The sequence below is a fragment of the Rutilus rutilus genome, assembly GCF_951802725.1.
Source record: "Rutilus rutilus genome assembly, chromosome: 1".
Classification (NCBI taxonomy): domain Eukaryota; kingdom Metazoa; phylum Chordata; class Actinopteri; order Cypriniformes; family Leuciscidae; genus Rutilus; species Rutilus rutilus.
In genome coordinates this window covers 19,663,282-19,675,909 of record NC_140209.1, presented here as the reverse complement: position 1 = coordinate 19,675,909, position 12,628 = coordinate 19,663,282, and the positions used below count along the sequence as shown (strand labels likewise).

The following is a 12,628-nucleotide window of genomic DNA, read 5'->3' as shown; positions in this document are numbered from 1 at the left end:
CAGAACACACAAATACACGGTAACAAATATATTTTATTTTTCCCACAAAAACAATGTACACAGTGTACGTCCCAACCAACACGAAGTTGTACATACAGTGGTCTACATACAAAACAACAGAAGAATTGACTGTATTTGCAGTAAAAATTTAATAAAATCCAATGTTGGCATCCATTGCTCCATTGAAGAGCTCACCTGTTGCCCTTGTATGCTAAAGCTTTGATTACTAATTGTAAAACTGTGTGATGGGTGTTTGCCCATGTGATGAGTCAGTGTGCATATCTGAATGGCAGTGTGTTCCTTGTGAAAACAAGAGATTTTCTGCATGAAAATTGTGCCAAAAGCAGAGAATTGTGTGTAGTGTTTTGAAAAAAGTGTGTTTTAGATCTGCAATTTGAGTGTAAAGCAGGAATTGTGCTTGTAGTTTAGCAGAATTGGTTCAGGGGGTTGGTGAATGAGTTACATGTTGTGGTCATTGTGTCTCAAGTACCAGAAATTGTGTGTAAACAATTGAGAAAAACTGTAATATATTACTTACAGTAAGATGTGTGTGACCAACATATGACAGTAAAAGAGCACACACAAACCATATTCTAATATGGAATTTGAATTGTATTGGAATGGTAAAGAGTGTTGGGACGAAACAGGAGGGCCTCCACTCAAGGATACAATATGATGGACACGTCTAAGAATGTTCCACATATGGTTGAAATACCTAGAAAGATAACATTCTGGGAGTCAATAGTATAAAGGAGAAAGGATGCCCTCCCTTCACTGTCACACTCTGTGCCACTCTGTGTGACTGTACGACTGCTGGTCTTTTCTTGCAAGAAAATAAACCTCATCAAAGACTATTGGAAATGTTTGTCTCTTATTCAGTGATATAATTTTGTTTGCCACCACACCTCCCTGAAGGCTCTCGAGGCGACGGTAAAGTGACTCAAATTTGGCCTTACTCGTAGCCGAGCCTCCCTCATATTCTTACCATTGACAAAGACATGGGCAACTAGAGTGACTTGAATTTCATCTGAGACGGCTGGTCTTCTTGTCCTTGCCCTTCCTCCTCCTCATTCTTATCCCTCTTTCTTCATGTCTTTCTAGATCCATTGTTCCAAAACGCAATAAACTGATTTGGGCCCTTTTATCTATCTATTGAAGTTCTGATTGATGTGTGTTAAATTTTGACTCTTAGTGTTTCCACTTGGGTAATTGTGTGCTAGTTTTGCAGTGACAGTTCAACAAATTTGACTCATGTGTCAAAACAGGGAATAGTGTTTATAGTTTAGTGAAATGGATGTGCTTTTTGATAAATGGCGTTATGGTTTTGAAATTTTAGTTCAAAAGCCTGGTTATAGTGTTTAAGCAATCGAGAAAAACTGTAATATAATCATTTTGGGATTTCATATAGACATGGGCTCATTTTTGGCTGCTGATAACTCAAAATTCAGAACCAAAAAAAAAAAAAAAAAAACCTGGAAAATGTTTAAAAATGTTTTCCAATAAAGTAAATAAGACTTGTTTTATCATTAACTCAACAAAAAAACAGAATTGTGTAATCTAACACACAAATATGGGTTCAGTTAATTGCCCATGTCATTGTTAGCCGGAAGGACATTCTGCAATATTTTTCAGGATTACCATAAAAACAATCCTCAGTATCATTTTTCTTTCCAACACTCAAACTTGAAACAAAGTAAGAGACACTGACAAGTTTTTAATGATTTAAAAATCTGTAAAATTGATAGTAAATCTGTAAAATTATAATGCTTAATAAACAATGGCCAAGGGTATAGTCCAACACATTATACAGCTAAAACATTTAGGGCCCTATTTTAACGATCTGAAACGCAAGTATCAAACGCGAAACGCAAGTAACTTTGTGGGCGGATCTCGCGGATCCCGACGCAAATCTAAAATGGGTTGGTCTGAAGTAGCTTCATTATTCATAGGTGTGGTTTGGGCGTAACATGAAATAAACCAATCAGAGCGTCATCTCACATTCCCTTTAAGAGCAGGCGTGCTTGTTCTATGGCGGATTGCTATTATAACGGCGGAGTTGTCAGGCGCACGCCAGGAGCGGTTCACAGCCGAGGAGACCGACGTTCTCGTCAGGGCCGTAAAACACAGAGAAGTGACATTGTATGGGGATGGAGAAACCCACCCAAATTAGCTTCGGTTAAACAGGCGTATAATAATTTGGGTAAATGTGTAAGCTATATTTATGCCTATTGTTTCACATCTTCATGGACACCACAATGATTTGAGATGAGATGAGATGAGATATACTTTATTGTCCCTGAAGGGAAATTTGTTTTGGACTCTGTCCATTCCATAGCTTTACAGAGACAACACAAAAAAGACACTGTACAAAAAGAATGAACATTTCATATACGTTTAAATAGGTACGTATGTATAGTAGTAGACACATTAACGCCTTCCATTGGCACTTATAAAACTTTAAAACTGTTACTTAATTAAAAACTGGCATATTGCACACAAAAACACACAACTGATATATTGCACACTCTCCATATGGCCTACAAAATACAAAACTGACATATTGCATACTCCATAGCACCCATTAAAATACACAACTAACATATTGCACTCTCCCTAAGGCCCATAAAATACACAATTGGCATGCTACACACTCCATAGTACCCATATACATAACTGATATATTCCACAAGGCCTATATAATACACAATTGGCATACTGCACACTCATAGTACCCCTAAGATTCACAACTTATGTATTGCACACTCTATCTGGCCTACAAAAATACACAATTGACATATTGCACATTCTCTATGGCCTACAAATCGCACAAATGACATATCACACACCTCAACAACCAACATATTGCACACCCCAAGCCTACAGATTGCAAGAAGAACACATTACACACACCTACATATTAGAGTTAATGAGCTTAATAGACATAGGTAAAAAAGAGTTTTTATAACGGTTTAGCCTACATTTAGGAACTCTAAATCTTCTACCAGATGGTAAAAGCTGAAATTCTGGATGAAGAATGTGGGTCGAGTCAGAAACTATTTTTTGTGCCTGTCTGATAACCGACTGCTCATAGATTTTCTGGGGGGGCAGATCGTTTTTGACCCCCATAATCTTCATAGCTGTCTTTACTTGACAAGCGATCTGTGATTTTGATTGTACTGTCAGGTTACCATACCAGCTTGTAATACCGTACTTTAAAATACTCTCTAATATTGCATGATAGAACAACAACATACATTTTTGTTCTACTCCATACAATCGAAGTCTCCGTAAAAAATGCATCCTCTGCTGGAGTCTGGAACAGACCGTGTTTACATGGTCCTTCCAGGTCAGTGCATTATCAATATGTACACCCAGGTACTTGTAAGAGCTAACCTGACTAATGGGTACATTGTTAATTACTACAGGCCTGGTATCGCCTATGGCTTTTGGGTCAAACACCATCTCCTGAGTCTTAGTTACATTTAGCACAAGATAATTATCATCGCACCACTGAACAAATTCCTCAATTTCTGTACGATACGCGGTTGGACTTTTATCTTTATGCATGAGGCCAAGGATTGCTGTATCATCGGAGAATTTAATAATGTAATTATCGGTATGAAGTCTAAGGCAATCGTTAATATATATTGTAAAAAGAGCTGGCGAACTGACACAGCCCTGCGGGACACCAGTGCTGATTGGCCTGGGCTCCGTAAGAGCATTATTCACTTTAACCTGTTGAGTACGGTTTGTTAAAAATGAAAAATACCAGTTAAGAATAAAATAATTAACATTCATGTGTTTCAGTTTCTGAATAAGCATATAAGGCTGTAGAGTGTTAAAAGTCGAACTAAAATCAACAAATAAAATACGTGCATAGGCTTTAGGGTCTTCGAGGTGTTTACTGACCAGATGTGAAATGCTATTGATAGCATCGTCTATGCTGCGCCCTGGCCTATAAGCAAACTGAAACGGATCCAAAAATGCACCAACATCTTGTTTAAGAAATGACACCATTATCCTCTCAAAACATTTCATAACAATAGAAGTTAGTGCCACTGCCACAGGCCTGAAATCATTATTCACATTTGGGCATGGTTTTTTAGGTACTGGTATAATTTCTGATTTCTTCCACAGAGTGGGTATGACGTGCAAATCTACTGATTTTTGAAAGATTGGAAACCATGCACCTGTCAACTCATCTGCACATGTCTTTAGCAAAAATGCGGATATTCCATCCGGTCCCGTTGCCTTCTTAGTACATAAGTTTTTAAAATGCAATCTCACCGCCTTGGGTTCTATCACCAGTCTTACATCCTGCTCTGTGACAGCGATTGTCTCTAAAATATTCTTCCTTTCTAAAGAGAAGTCCTGAGTTTCAAATCTCAGATAAAAGTCATTCAGTTCATTAGCTCTTTGCAGGTCATCTGAAGTGCTGATACTTTTTTGAGCCGGTGTCATATTCGTGATTGCCTTCATTGTGTCCCATAGATTTTTTTTCTTTTTTTTTCTCTAAAACTCTGTTCGATTAGTTCTTTATGTTTCCTCTTGGCTTTCCTGAGCAAATGATTTAGCTCAGCTTGCACGGTTCTCAGTTGTGCTCTGTCCTGGTTCTTAAATGCCAGTTTCTTACGGTTGATACAGTCTTTAACCTCCTTAGTTATATATCGTTTATTGTTAGGATACATAATTATTTCTTTTTGAGGTATAACATTGTCCACACAAAATTTTATATAATCCGTAACCGTCTCCGCCGCTTTATCCACATCCAGTTCATGAAAAATACTCCACTCTGTCGAGAGAAAACAGCCTTTAAGGGACTCTATGCTGTCACTCGTCCATACCTTAACAGTCTTGGCGTGTGGTTTACTGCTTTTAAAAACAGTTTTATAAGTAGGGATGAGATGTACTACATTGTGGTCCGAATTTGACAACGGGGGTTTAGCCCTGCTCACATAAGCATTCTTCACATTACAATAACACTTATCAAGGATTCTATCCTCTCTTGTGCCACATTTAACATACTGTGAGAATCCCGGGAGTGACAGTTCCAGTTTGCAGTGATTAAAATCCCCTAGAATTACAACCGCGGCCTCCGGAGTGCGCAGTAACTGTTGATGTACACAGTCAGTAATGTGTGCCGCAGCGTTTGCGGCGTTCCCACTTGGAGGGACATACACACTGCAGAGGATGATGTTGCCAAACTCTCTGGGCAGATACAGGGGTCTTAGGCTCAAGCACATTAATTCGACGTCGGGATTACAAACACTTTTCCGCAATGTATGTTGCCTGCACCATTTATCATTAATAAAAACACAAATACCTCCGCCTCTGTCTTTTACCGACGTCTCACTCCTGTCGGGGCGAATGAAAGAGAAACCCTCCACCTCACACAGTGAGTCAGGAACATTCGGGACGCAGCCATGTCTCCGTGAACACCATTATAGATGACTAGCGGTCATTTAAGATGTCTCTTAACCCTTTCGCACGTACGATCACACCGGTGTGATCAGTCTAAGCTGGTCCCTGGAGCGTACGATCACACCGGTGTGATTAGAACAGTCAGTACATGACGTGATCAACTGCTAAATTCAAATTTGCTTTCGCGCGTTGGCTGGCGCTGAGCCAGAGACAGGCGCGCTCAGTGCTGTCATATATCACAACGTTTCAGTGTTTTCAACCACATAATGTTTATTTTAGGTTTCAGACATATAAGTACTAAAAAAACAATACATTTAGAGTTTGTAAAATACACACTGATGTCAAAGGAAGAGGCAATAATAATCCTTTCGATTATAATTAGACACGTTTTATTCATATCAGATACACATTGTGTAAGTAACTTTAAAGTTTACTCTATTCTTCTCCCAGTTCACCAGCCACTTACTTTTATGTATTTCGGGAGAAGTGGATGAATTCACGTGTTGTATAAAATCCAACAGATCCGATTCTCTGAACTACGTCTGCATCACAAACTAAGATGGCGGCGCCCATCGCGCATACAGCTGAACTAACGCGATCGTTATAAAGGTGATTAAACAACAAAACACTTCCACTTGCATATATTTGACAATCGGAATATCAGATATTTCATGCCATATCTAACAAATTTGTGAATATTTTGAATAAAAAAGGGAAAATGGCATAAAAGCAGATCATCATTCATTCAGCTCTGTTGTTGCTGCGGTGTGTCATGTGACAAGCAATGACGCGCGTCACCATGGAAACCATAAAGTGACACATTCTAAATAATGGTCGCCTTGAAAAACTCACGCTGGGGGGTCAGCCAGAATATTTTAACCTTACGAGTGAAAGGGTTAAAGATATCTCCCGAAACCAGGTGTTATCCCCTGAGGTACATGAATTGACCCAAAGTTATGCTGCAACTTTTATTAAAAAAAAGTTTTGTCAGCATTGCGATTCTCTTTGTACACATACTGTATACACTCTTTAATGGACATATGCACGTTTAAACACAATTTAAACAACACAGGGCTATTATTCCACGCATTACTTCTACTTATATTAAGTTGCTCAAGCAAGTGGTCAAATATTTACCATGTACTTATATTAAAATCGCAAACACTTTAAAGTAAAACTTAAAATTGACAAAAACAGCCGACTCTCATGCCTTTTCTTTTGCATTTAAATTTTAATACAATAAATCTTACATATCACAAATTAGCCTACTTTTTTTTTCCACCTCCATGAATGCTGTTCATTATGTCGCCTTGTTGAGGAAAATTGTAGTTTTACAGTTTTGCTTTACCCCGGTCTTAAAGTAAAAAGATGACTGTGAAAAAAAAGTAGAATTAAACTAAATACATTTATGGTGAGATTACTACATTTTATTTAATTAAACGCATTTGTGGTGAGATTACTACATTTTATTTAATTAAACGCATTTATGGTGAGATTACTACATTTTATTTAATTAAACGCATTTATGGTGAGATTACTACATTTTATTTAATTAAACGCATTTATGGTGAGATTACTACATTTTATTTAATTAAACGCTTTTATGGTGAAAGTACTACATTTTCAGGTCAATCTGTGTTCATTTTGACCACGAAACATGCGCTGTCACTTTAATTCAGTATACGCACCGCAACTGGAACGGATCGACGGACTGCAACCGTGTGCAGTGTGAAAGGTCTAACCTGTTAACATTGGGTACGGAAAAAAATACGCACCGCATACGCACTGCAAACGGAGTATGTGTGAAATGGGCGTTACACTTGGAACACACTCACACACCCCTGTGTGTCTCTGTGTCTCAAAGATGACTCTAAAAGTGACTCTAAAAGTAAGCAATTCATTCCTGGCATTGCTTACTTTTAGAGTCACTTTTAGAGTCATCTTTGAGTAAATGATGTCATGTATTTATTATTTCTGAATTGGCTTTTAATCACTTGTGTAATTGGCATGATACATTTTTACTTGACAAATAAATGTTAAATCATATTTATGATTATTTTCTAATAAGAAACACAATCTAAATTTGATTATCATTTGGATAATCAATTGGAGTCAGATTAAGTGTAGAGCTAAAGTAATATTGAAACTAAATTCTAATAAATTAAGTGAACTTCACTGGAGCGCTGAAAAGACATACACACATTATCCCTTCACCCAGGCCGTTGGATTTCCGTCATTGGGCCAATGGGTGGCCCTTACATCAGCCAAGAGCAAAGAAATAAACCAGAACTAGACCGTATCTGAGCTAGCCTGGCAAGCCAGATCCACATCAAGAGATTGGGTCTGGGAACTCACAATTGGCAAGGCTCAATCCGAGGGGCGGGATATATGGTTGTCTTTCAGATTCCCTCTGCACGCAATAGGATAGCGCTACAACCAACCAGAGCGTTTTCCCACCAGCGGAGCTAGTTGATAGATAAAATTTTTGCTGTATCTGGTCGGCAAAACTACGAACACATCTTCCTTTTTTAAGAATGACTTAAGTGCCGTTCTTTGTTTTTTTCTCAAAGAAAAGTTTAACTCCAAGTCCTCCAGAGACGTGGCCAAAGCCGAATCGAAAGACCGCTGCTTCTTTGTTTTCAAGTTGCAGGGAATTGAAAAATGAAAAAAAAAAAAAAAAAAAAAATCCACAGTATAAATATTTAATGGCAATTAACCAATTTTTAGATAATCAGTTTCCTCAAATGAAATGAGTTAACTCAAGTTTTAATTCAGTGGTGTTATTAACATACTTACTAAGATTACAGTAAAGAAATGTAAATTCACAGCTGCTCTTGTTTTTCTGGTTTTACAGTATAATTGTAGTTTATGATTTACAGACTCTTGTATATTTACAGGTTTACTAGCTACCGAAATTGCCAGTAAGTTTCTGTAAATTTTACAGCAATTTTTTACAGTGGGAACTCAATGGAAGGAGAAGTCTAGAGTGGCCGGCCTTTAATAACTTAAAACGTTTAGTAACAAATTAAATTTCAGTGTAAAAGTTGGTGTTAAAATATGGCAGTATTGTATATTTTAATGACAATATCACATTATATTATCTTGTTATTGATCACATTTATTTAACAGTTTTCACTACAGAAAGATATGATGTGTGCCTATAATGAAAATAATAATTGGAATATCAATGTCCCTCATTCATGAAAAGTTTCAGGGACGTATAATTAATTTACAAAAAGGCAAAAATACAAAATGTAGAGAGTGATTACATCAGGGCTCACTTTTATGACCTTTCATTTCATATTTCTCTTTTTGAATTTTTTGATTTGCTGAAAATGCAATCAAACTTTTTTCTTTCCTTTCAGAGCTGATGGAAGTGAAGGAGGAGAGTGAAGAACTGAATGAAGTGGAGGAGAAACATCATGTCAAACCTGGAGAAAAACCTTTGAGTCGCTCAAAGACTAAGACATTTTTAAAGAAAAGAAGAGCCAAGAAATCTACAACCTGCACTCAGTGTGGAAAGAGTTTCACAACCACACAAAGTCTGGAGATTCACATGAGAGTTCACACTGGAGAGAAGCCGTTCACATGTGATCAATGCGGGAAGAGTTTCACGCAAAAAACAAGTCTTAAGTGGCACATGTTAATTCACACAGGAGAGAAGCCGTTCACATGTGGTCAATGTGGGAAGAGTTTCTCAAACAAACATCATCTTGAGCGTCACATGAGAGTTCATACTGGAGAAAAGCCGTTCACATGTGATCAGTGTGGGAAAAGTTTCACACAATCATCATCCCTTAAAGAACACATGAGGATCCACACCGGAGAGAAGCCGTTCACATGTGATCAATGTGGCAAAACATTTATTGGGTCATCAAACCTGAAGGCACACCTGACAGTTCATACGAAGGAGAAGCCACATTCATGTTCTGTGTGTGGAAAGAGTTTTTCACAGCGTCAAACTTTACATGCACATCAGAAAATTCACACTGGTGTGAGAGAGTACATGTGCTTTGAGTGTGATAAGACTTTTATAAGACAGAACTATTTAAAACTGCATGAGAGAATTCACACTGGAGAAAAACCTTACAAGTGTTCACACTGTGACAAGAGATTCAGTCGATCAGAATATCTGAAAAGACATGAGAAAATCCACAGCAGAGAGAAACCGCACAACCTTGTTTAAAACAACATGCAATATTGTGATCTAAATCCAGTGTTAGCTCAGTGTAATTGCCATGTTTGCAGTATTTAGTTTGATCAAACTCTTCAGCTGTGTTCTTGTAACTCTTCATCTTGTCTCTCTCTGCTGTGATCATGAAATACTGCAGTATGAGATGATGATGAACAGAATAAGACAAACCAGCCCGAGACTCACGGTTATCAAAACCATCACCACACACCAGCTATAGGTGGAGATGGAGTGATTTGACTGTCTAACTTTTGCATAGTTGTTATCATTCATATGTGTGGAGTGTCTTGGGATTCTCATGCTGTGAGTTTGGGTTGCTTAACGGTCATCTGGGAACGCAGTCTGTGCCATTTCACAAGTTTTGTAAAATTTGTAACTCATTTGTAAATCTACGCTAACAAAAGAGAATGCATACATATGTTTCCAAATATACAAATTGTTGTTCATCACAATTTCAAAATAAAAGTTTAACCCCTCGCTCTGAGTTTGCATGTTTTGATGTGCACAAGTTCTTTAGTGAAGTGGCTGGAAGTAGTTCTTGTGTTTCTCTTTCCTTCAGTGATTCTGCTTGTTAACAGCAGGTGTTCATCATTAATGCACAATCATTATTCAATCACTTAAATATCTCATTACCTCCAACACTGATTAAGTGTTACATTAAACAGACTGTAGTGTGCACACTAAGCAGTGTTCATTTCATCTGGGCAAACCCATGTGGGGCCTACATGGAAACTGGGGGCAAAACTGGCTGGGTGCTTTCCGGCATACACCACACCTATCAATTAAGGTGTTAGGAGGTAACAGTTTAGGAGCCAATGACCAGATGTTTAAAAGAAGACCCAGAGTCAGAATTATAATAAATTGAAGAAACGTTTTACTGAAGATAGTTTGCAGTTTCATCAGCAGAAATCAGCTTCAAGACGTGGAGTTCGTAGGTTGCCCCACTTACAGTAACAAAGATCACAGCAATTATACCCTTCACCAAGGTCTAAGCTACGTCCTTGTTTCAGGTTGCAGTTTCTGATTGGCTAAGAACACATATAGTCAAAGCAAATTTCCACATATGGATAGATAGGAGAGTATGTCGCCATTAGTCAAGATAGTTTACATTTAGTCACTTAGCAGATGCCTTTGTCCAAAGCGACTTACAAATGAGGACTAAATTAAGTGAGTCATTGTGAAGAGGCAAAAACAACGCAAGAAGTGCTCAAAATACAAAGTTCATGTATTGCTCAGAGTAGCACAAGCCTGACATGGGAGGATTAAAGAAAAAAAAAAATATATATATATTGTTTATATATATATATATATATATATATATATATATATATATATATTATAGTTTTCAGTTGTCTTTTGAATGTTGTCAGGGATTCTGCATTCCGGATGAGGGTGGGGAGATCATTTCACCTGCATGGAACCGTGAATGAGAATGTTCTGGAGAGTGATTATGCGGCTCTCTGTGATGGTGTCACAAACCGTCGCTCTTTGACGGATTGTAGGCTTCTGGCCTCGTAGGAGCATGTGAAATTAGAAGGGAGCTGAGCCTGTGGTAGATCTGTAAGCAAGCGTCAATGCCTTGAACTTGATACGAGCAGCGAGTGGTAGCCAGTCCAGACAAGAAGACAAGAGGTTTAGTTGCACATGATGGAAGTCCAGCCAGAAGAGCATTGCCGTAATCAAGCCTAGAAATGACCAGGGCCTGGACGAGAAGTTGTGTTGCATGCTCAGTTAGGAAAGGCCTGATCTTCCTGATCAGTAGTTGTCGTCCGTTTCCTAGATTTAGTCCTGTGGTGACCTCAGAGGTCGTGGAAAGGTGTCTCTGTTGTTGCATACTGAAGTGTTCCATAACTCCTATACAGGACCTGCATAGAACATCCAATGCACACACAGAAGCACTAGGGAATCGCAGTTTCTCAAAGGTTGAAGAGGGCCTGAGCTAACTATCATCAGGACAAACTACCAAGACTACTGATAATACTTCCTCCTTAGGAAGAAGTACAGAGAGAATTCACTTTAGTTGCTAGAGAAATTACACATGAAAGAGGTACAATTCTGAAAATCAGGTGAAGTCACGTATAGTTGGACCCCTGTAACCTTAACTCGTCAGCTAGAAACATATATATAGACAACACATGTTGAGGTTTACATCAGTTGGTTAACACTCACAGCAAACATAAACATATGATTAAAAGTATTTGAATCACTCATTGAATATAGAAATTATTTATGTAGAAATGCTTATCCTTGATTATTAATCACTCATTACATATACATTGAAGCAGCAGTGGATTCAATCCACCCTCTTCAAAGGGTACTGTTGGTAGTGGAAACACTGGCCAGATCAGGGTTTACGTCCTGCTTCGTACTGTACTGTACTGTACAGTCCCGTACCGCTTGATGGAAACTTGCCATAAGTATAAATAGCCTGTCTTTTTGGCAAGTGCTATTTACACTAATGCCACCCACAAATGTCTGATTGGACCACACAATATTCAAAAATACATGTGTAAATTCAGTATCTATTGTGGCATAGGCCGAAGGAAGTGTGGCGTGGGGAAGTAGCTTTTGATGTAATCGACCCGAGTTTGAACCTGCCTTTTGGCGAACTCGCTTGTCTCCGTTTTCTCATGACGTATCAGATTGGAAAGGCATTTATTTTCAATACAAAAGAAGAACATATTTGAAAAGTTTTAATATTTGAAAAAGAAATAAAGTGTATGTAAATACACACTAGATTGACGTGTATAACTGTTGCGCTTCTTTTGCAGCATCTCCCAAATGGCATGGCGTTTTAAAAACACGGCACTCAAGCTAAAATAAGTTCAACTTCTAAAAAATACGTCTCAAGACCTTTTTTCAAGTTTTTCTTAAATTCCACTGCCCATATCTCCCATTTTTCATTTACATTTATGCATTTGGCAGACGCTTTTATCCAAAGCGACTTACATTGCATTTCAAGGTACACATTTACATTCTTATCAGTTCTTGCTTTCTCAAGCGCCAACGCTCTAC

General features: G+C 38.1%; 1 protein-coding gene and 1 long non-coding RNA gene across 2 annotated transcripts in view; one reads left to right on the top strand and one right to left on the bottom strand.

Annotated features, from left to right (window-relative positions):
• Nucleotides 1–12,628, bottom strand: part of LOC311292919 — a 205,673-nt gene that overhangs the window by 32,041 nt on the left and 161,004 nt on the right. The window lies entirely within an intron of this gene.
• The window catches only part of LOC311292459 (uncharacterized protein), a 222,598-nt gene that overhangs the window by 58,015 nt on the left and 151,955 nt on the right, over nt 1–12,628 (top strand). The window lies entirely within an intron of this gene.